An 8,735-nucleotide genomic window follows, 5' to 3' on the forward strand; every position below is an offset into this window, starting at 1 on the left:
CAACCGGCATCCCAACCGCAGACCACGTGTATGGCTTTGTGTGGGCAAGCAGTTTGTTGATGTCAACGTTGAGAACAGAGTGCCCCATGGTGGTGGTGGGGTCATGGTATGGGCAGGCATAAACTACGGACAACGAACACAATTGTATTTTATCGATGGCAATTTGAATGCACAGAGATACCGTGATGAGATCCTGAGGCCCATTGTCGTGCCACTCATCCGCCACCATCACCTCATGTTTCACCATGATAATGCACAGCCCCATGGCGCAAGGATCTGTACACAATTCCTGGAAGCTGGAAATGTCCCTGTTCTTCCATGGCCTGCATACTCACCAGACATGTCACCCATTGAGTATGTTTGGGATGCTCTGGATCGACGTATGACAGCGTTTTCCAGTTCCCGCCAATATCCAGCAACTTCGCATAGCCATTGAAGAGGAGTGGGACAACATTCCACAGGCCACAATCAACAGCCTGATCAACTCTGTGCGAAGGAGATGTGTCGCGCTGCATGAGGCAAATGGTGGTCACACCAGATACTGCCTGGTTTTCTTTTTTTTAAGGTATCTTTGAGCAACAGATGCATATCTGTACTCCCAGTTATGTGAAATCCATAGAATAGGGACTAATTAATTTATTTCAATTGACTGATTTCCTTAAATGAACTATAACTCAGTAAAATCTTTGAAATTGTTGCATGTTGTATTTATATTTTTGTTCAGTGTAAATGGTCTTCTGATGTGAAGCATTGACATGGACTCAGAACATCAAGTCCTTGTTTCTCTATGAACAATTGTAATTTTGACAGTGAGAAACAAAACAAATCTAAAACCAGGAAAAATAAAACTGAGAAAACATAATTTGGGAAAATATAAAACAGAATTAGAAGAAGAAATAAAGACCGATTTTATAGGGCCCCCCATTAGAGTTGTTTATTAACCACTATTTTACCAGGTATATTGACAGAAAACATAGTGCACTGCTTTCTCTTGTACACTAAGGACCTGGGAAGAGTTGCAGGGGAGAGGAGAAAAATGTTCCTATTTGAAAGCTAGGAAAAAATTAGTAGCTTGCTACAGGTTTAATTTGTTAAAAGTAGCTCTCATGCTAGAAAAGATTGGAGACCGCTGGTGTAGGTAGGTATTGTAGGTAGTTTATCCAGATAGTTATTGTAGGTAAGTATTGTAGTGTATTCGGCTGAGCCCGGTGAAGCACGAGGCTAGCTAGCTAACCCACTACCTGGACCATTAAAGCTAGCTAGCTAGCGGGTAGCAACACCACAGCCACTGCTAGCTGGCCAACTATACCAGCTAGCAGTACTGTAGCAACTAAATACATTTCAACGGAACGATTTCATTAGTGTAAAGTTAGCTAGCTACATAGTTGTCTTGGTATCAAAGGCAAATGTGTAGTATAGAGAAAATATCGAGGTTAGCTAGCCAGCTACATTTTAAAACAGTCAACACCGCAGCCACTGCTAGCTAGCCAACATTACCAGCTAGCAGTACTGTATAATTTTAGTCAATGAGAATTTTGAAACGTAAGCTTCACTTTCTGAACATTCGAGATGTGTAGTCCACTTGTGTAGCTAGCATGACTGACTTTGTGCTAGCTAGCCAACGTTTAATTACTTCTGCGTTATGAAAGGTACTAGACACGGACATGAATGATCCATTGGTAGTTTGTTGTAACCAAGTATTGGTGCTAAACAGTGTGTTATTGGATGCTAGCATGCTAGTTAGCTATGGCGTCATAGGATACGGTGCCCTGGGCGGTTTTCACAGAAGAATACTGTACCAAGTGTCAAAGTTGCGTCAATTCAAATCTGGCATTAGGAACAAAAGAGGTCAACACGACTTCTAAGATATACTAGTTATTTTAATTAATGCAAAAACCTTCAATGGTAAATATGATGTTTCGTATATATACGGGCTCTTTGAAATACCTCGCAGGGCACTTCAGAGAACTAATCCATTGTTCTAGGTTCTTGCTCAAATACTCTGACAGAGAGAGTTTCCCACCTCTCTGCTGGCCAATTAGAGTAGAGACTTGAGCGTGGTTTAGACTTACTCAGCCTATCCGTTGGCGCACAGGCTAGTCCCCCGCCTCTTAGCGCATCCCTGTTTCCAGGCATACGTTCATCATAACAACCTGTCATAGTGAGAAGAGCCAGCTCCCTTAGACACCATTCCTACGTCCAAGGAAGGTTCACAGATCACAAAGAACCAATATAGTCTAGCATTTGGAGACACAAATCCTTATCTCATTTTACCCCCTAAAACAGCTCTTCACATCAATCACAGCTTGCCAGGTGTCACAACCTACATTAGCACAGTCCAGAATGCATTCTTTCTAAGTTAGTCATCCCATCAATTATGAAAATAATAAATCCCCAATACAAGTTAGCTAGCTGAATAAACTAAGTTAGTCTATTCCTGGAAACATTGAACTACTGTAGATTACGGCAATTATAATTTCTAAAGTGGAAGTTGGAAGAGTTGTATTTGAGTGTTTCAGTGAAAGGTTAGTGAGGGAGGCATCGCTTCCCCAGATGTTTAGTTAATTTCATTCCGATCTCCTTTGCATTAGTGTTGCCTTTTCTGTAGCCTGTCAACTATAAGTCTGTCTATCCCTGTTCTCTCCTCTCCGCACAGGCCATACAAACGCCTCACACCGCGTGGCTGCTCCCTCTCTAACCTGGTGGTCCCTGCACGCACGACCCACGTGGAGTTCCAGGTCTCCGGCAGCCTCTGGAACTGCCGTTCTGCGGCCAACAAGGCAGAGTTCATCTCAGCCTATGCTACCCTCCAGTCCCTCGACTTCTTGGCGCTGACGGAAACATGGATTACCACTGAAAACACTGCTACTCCTACTGCTCTCTCCTCGTCTGACCATGTGTTCTCGCATACCCCGAGAGCATCTGGTCAGCGGGGCGGTGGCACAGGAATCCTCATCTCTCACAAGTGGACATTCTCTCTTTCTCCTCTGACCCATCTGTCTATCTCCTCATTTGAATTCCATGCTGTCACAGTCACTAGCCCATTCAAGCTTAACATCCTTATCCTTTATCGCCCTCCAGGTTCCCTTGGAGAGTTCATCAATGAGCTTCCTTTCCTGAGGATGGCTCACCCCTCACAGTTCTGGGTGACTTTAACCTCCCTACGTCTGACTTTGACTAATTTCTCTCTGCCTCCTTCTTTCCACTCCTTTCCTCTTTTGACCTCACCCTCTCACCGTCCCCCCCCCTACTCACAAGGCAGGCAATACGCTTGACCTCATCTTTACTAGATGCTGTTCTTCTACTAATCTCACTGCAACTCCCCTCCAAGTCTCCGACCACTACTTTGTATCCTTTTCTCTCTCGCTCTCCTCCAACACTACTCACTCTGCCCCTACTCAGATGGTAATGCACCGTCGCGACCTTCGCTCTCTCTCTCCCGCTACTCTCTCCTCTTCCATCCTATCATCTCTTCCCTCTGCTCAATCCTTCTCCCTCCAATCTCCTGATTCTGCCTCCTCAACCCTCCTCTCCTCCCTTTCTGCATCTTTTGACTCTCTATGTCCCCTATCCTCCCGGCCGGCGCGGTCCTCCACTCCTGCTCCGTGGCTTGACGACTCATTGCGAGCTCACAGAACAGGGCTCCGGGCAGCCGAGTGGAAATGGAGGAAAACTAGACTCCCTGCCGACCTGTCATCTTTTCACTCCCTCCTCTCTACATTTTCTTCCTCTGTTTCTGCTGCTAAAGCCAATTTCTACCACTCTAAATTTCAAGCCTCTGCCTCTAACCCTAGGAAGCTCTTTGCCACCTTCTCCTCCCTGCTGAATCCTCCTCCTCCTCCCCCTCCCTCCTCCCTCTCTGTGGATGACATTGTCAACCATTTTGAAAAGAAGGTTGATGACATCTGATCCTCATTTATTAAGTCAAATGACACCGCTGGTCCTGCTCACACTGCCCTACCCTATGCTTTGACTTCTTTCTCCCCTCTCTCTCCAGATGAAATCTTGCGACTTGTGACGGCCGGCCGCCCAACAACCTGCCCGCTTGACCCTATCCCCTCCTCTCTTCTCCAGACCATTTCCGGAGACCTTCTCCCTTACCTCACCTCACTCATCAACTCATCCTTAACCACTGGCTATGTCCCTTCCGTCTTCAAGAGAGCGAGAGTTGCACCCCTTCTCAAAAAACCTACACTCGATCCCTCCGATGTCAACAACTACAGACCAGTATCCCTTCTTTCTTTTCTCTCCAAAACTATTGAGCGTGCCGTCTTTAGCCAACTCTCTTGCTATCTCTCTCAGAATGACCTACTTGATCCAAACCAGTCAGGTTTCAAGACTGGTCATTCAACTGAGACTGCTCTTCTCTGCGTCACGGAGGCTCTCCGCACTGCTAAAGCTAACTCTCTCTCCTCTGCTCTCATCCTTCTAGACCTATCTGCTGCCTTTGATACTGTGAACCATCAGATCCTCCTCTCCACCCTCTCCGAGTTGGGCATCTTCGGCGCGGCTCACTCTTGGATTGCGTCCTACCTCACAGGTCGCTCCTACCAGGTGGCGTGGCAAGAATCTGTCTCCGCACCACGTGCTCTCACCACTGGTGTCCCCCAGGGCTCAGTTCTAGGCCCTCTCCTATTCTCTCTATACACCAAGTCACTTGGCTCTGTCATATCCTCACATGGTCTCTCCTATCATTGCTACGCAGACGACACACAATTAATCTTCTCCTTTCCCACTTCTGATAACCAGGTGGCGAATCGCATCTCTGCATGTCTGGCAGACATATCAGTGTGGATGACGGATCACCACCTCAAGCTGAACCTCGGCAAGACGGAGCTGCTCTTCCTCCCGGGGAAGGACTGCCCGCTCCATGATCTCGCCATCACGGTTGACAACTCCGTTGTGTCCTTGTGGTATCGAGTAAATGTTGCTAGTCATTGCTGATAAACAAAGGAGTCCGCTCATACTGAACCTTGATCATACGTTTATTCATATCACAAGCTTTCAGCATGAGTTACAGGTGACATGCCCACCCGGAGAGCGACGCCTCAGATTGCAATGGCCGCTCTGCTTTCTTCTTCGTCTAGCCCATACTTATAAACAATGTGAAAATATGGGTTGCTCCCTCTGCGGTCCAATCACCGGTCTCCCCTGGGGCGTCACCCCACAAATGGCTACTTTTGAACTAACATAAACAACATTCTTTCAGTTCCCCTTAAAACCATTAACAAAGACATAATCCTAATACACGACATATCCCCCCTTCGAGACTAACTAAAAGTCTCGAAAACAAACAGAATAGGATTATGACAAGTAACAATTTATCTTATTGAGTATTTTTAACCTTAAACCAAAAAACATTATTCTCTAGAGTGTATATACCTTTCTATGAAATATGAACAAATCTTTATGGAGTGTGAATACATTACTATGAAATATGAACAAATCTTTATGGAGTGTGAATACATTACTATGAAATATGAACACATCTTTATGGAGTGTGAGAGCGAAAAACTGTCTGGCAACCTTCGTTCCAAATCCATCCATCAATCAAGACAGTAAAATTCTCTCACGGTCCCTCTGCCCCAGGCAACCACCTAGGTACTCCCGATGACTTCATATTTCTTTATAAATGCATTTGAAACTATGATGCAATTAAATACACATGTAAGCCCCTGCAAACAAAATACTATCCAAAAAATGTCCACTCTAAGGCTGGTCAACCCATCGGATCCTACAGTGGACCTCTCCCTGCCTAGACTCCCTGTCCCTAAGCATCAACGAAATAAACAAAAACATCTAAGATCCCCACATGTATCCAATAACATCAAATATCATTCTACAAAAATGTATACCTAAGAATATGACACAAATTATGTATTACACATGCAAATATGTCTATATTTCATTGCAGACACTGGAATGTAGTCCACTACACTTCATCTCCTCCGTAGTCTCGACTTCCAATGTATTGTTGATGATGGAATCGGAATCTTTCCACACCCTCCTTGTTCCATCTCCTCCAGTCATTGTCCTTTCATATTGTCCCTTCATATTGTCCTTGTTTGAGTATTTCAATCTCCACATATTCCCCCAAATGCTTCTGGAAGAAAATAAAAGACCAAACAGTATCTTTTGCAAAACAACACTTTCAAATTAAACATCAATATCAACTAAGAATATAAAAATTATATATAAATGATGTATGAATCAATATAAATGATAGAATAATGAAATAGGATAATGTGATTCATTCATACACTTCCCCCCTTTGATTCATACAATCATACTAAAATCACCCTAATATTGAAAAAAAAAATTTGAAAAATGATCAAATATTCAAAAAGGATATTTATCATCCAGTCCCACTTGTCCATCTTCATCCAGATCAGGAACAGTCAACAACGGCATCTGAGTGTTATCTCCAGGCATCACTACTCCAACCTATAAATCATAGCTTTCTCAAAGGTCAGTAACAAATTACAAACATCACACACAGTGCTATCAAAACTGCTATTAAAATGTAATCCATCACTGCTCCTACTGGCCTACCTGATCTTGCAACCAAGTCTTCGCTGACCATCCAGCTCCTTCAGATCTACCAAATGCATCCCTTATATTCTTCAATGCATATATAACCCTAGTGATAATATCTGAACTATCTGGACTCAAAGTATAACTAATATTATCAATATGATCTTCCCAAATGTTACACCATACCATGGAAAAAGTCCCCCCTTCTCCCTTAGATTTATCCTTCAATGATAGGCTTGAAGACTATGACATGTCGCCATGTCTCTTTTCACCCTATTTTCAACCCTAGATTTATCTGTGTCCGGTGCTACCCCTCTTATAATGGTAGAAACCTCATATGGAAGCTTCAACGTTGACATGTAACAACATCCTATCCATCCATAGGGTAAGAATATATATGCTTTATCACCACAAACCCTCAAAATATCTCTAAAATTTCCCATAGTCACATTGTCAGGCAAAAGCTAATCTTTTAACCATCAAAGTCCTGCTCTTCTTACTAACTGGAACATAAAAAGTTACATTATATTTCTCATTACTACCCTTAAGGTCATGCATACCCAAAGTTATCATATAATCATCACAATCTGATATTCCCATAAACATACCCCTTACATCATATGTTTTATTAGAACAAAAACAACGTTTAGCCCTCAATGGTTTCACCTCCAATGCTTCAGGGTTCGCTGTTAACTGATTTTCCTTCCCATCTAACAAATGCACACAAGTTAATTCACTTAACCCAATAACACTTAAACCTAGGCTTAAACAAATGTTTTGACAATGACATTATTTTATCTGTTACTGATTGTTGCTGATACAACAGTCATGACAAAGCATAAGATTGACACATACTTGATAGAGGTCGAGCGACCGTCTCCAAAATGTTTGGTGCTGGAATTCTCAACAGACATGGACCCTCAAGATTCCTCACTGATCTTACAGAATAAGCTAGCTGCTGGAACCAAAGATTCCTACCTGCCCATCCATCTTTAATTTTCACAACAGAAGAATCAAACCACATTTAGTTTCTCTCTTCCCTAATGAGCGGTACTGATCAGATACCTCTCCTTGTCTGTCATTAAAATCAAAGACCTCATCCTGTACCTCCATGATAGTATCCTTCACTATTTTAGATGAATCTATATTGTTCTCTACTACTATCTGCTCTCCTATTTTAACCCTATTCGTACTATCATTGACAGCACTCTCCATCCGTAACATAAACCCCTGAGTCCTTCTTGCTACCCCCTTTAATTTCAGAAAAGTTGTTGTCGGTGTCGGTGTCGGTGTCATACTTCCTACATTTGCTATTGCCATCGTATCATTAATCCCTTCCAAAGTTACCATTAAAGTAGTTGATTTAGTTGATGTATTAACACCCTTAACTACTTCTAGTGGGAAAGTTCCCGATATCCTCGGTGTATTATCTACTGTTGGAGTGACTACTGTAATCTACTCCTCCTGAACTCCCTCGGTGACTGTGGAAATTTTAATGCTTGCACTAGATAAGTACACATATATTCTCCCTGATCTTTCTCTGTAACATTACGCAAAATAAATGAACAATCACTCATAACCCTCTTCCACTTCATATCGCTGTACAACCTATACCTCCTTTGACTAGGTGCAACAGCTTCTACATTTGGTCCTGATAACACTACTTCTTCTCCATAATTATCTCTCCATGTGGGAGGAAGTGTCCTCTCCACTCCATCTCTCACATCTACAATGAAGATGAGCTGGATCACTCATCCTAACCCTAATAACAGTCTTTTCCTCTAAAATTGGTGCTGGAGCTATTGGTTCCCTTATAATCAAATGCGATATATTTATGGCTTTAATAACTATCAATGTTGAAAGAGTTAAATTGCTTCTCACTGTTGTTTTAATAGACTGACGTGTTAATGTCCTTATTGTTACTTCATCTAGTTTCCCCAAAGCTTTGAACTCTTTGCTTGTACTTCCATCTATCACCACTAGTGTCAAATGACGTAAATGTAACTTACATTCACTCTCTCTTCCTACTCTAAACCCTAACTTTCAAACTTTTGATTATAAAAATACACCTACAATTACCTTGATCTTCCTACTCTAAAATGTCCTTCACCACTGTTCTCTCTCTTACTACTAACTTTGAAATTTAGCTTACTGTCTTAGAGTTCCTTCAACCTAGTTCTCCTAACTTATTTTAATCTAAT

The sequence above is a fragment of the Coregonus lavaretus genome (assembly GCF_964263955.1).
Source record: "Coregonus lavaretus genome assembly, chromosome: 1".
Lineage (NCBI taxonomy): Eukaryota > Metazoa > Chordata > Actinopteri > Salmoniformes > Salmonidae > Coregonus > Coregonus lavaretus.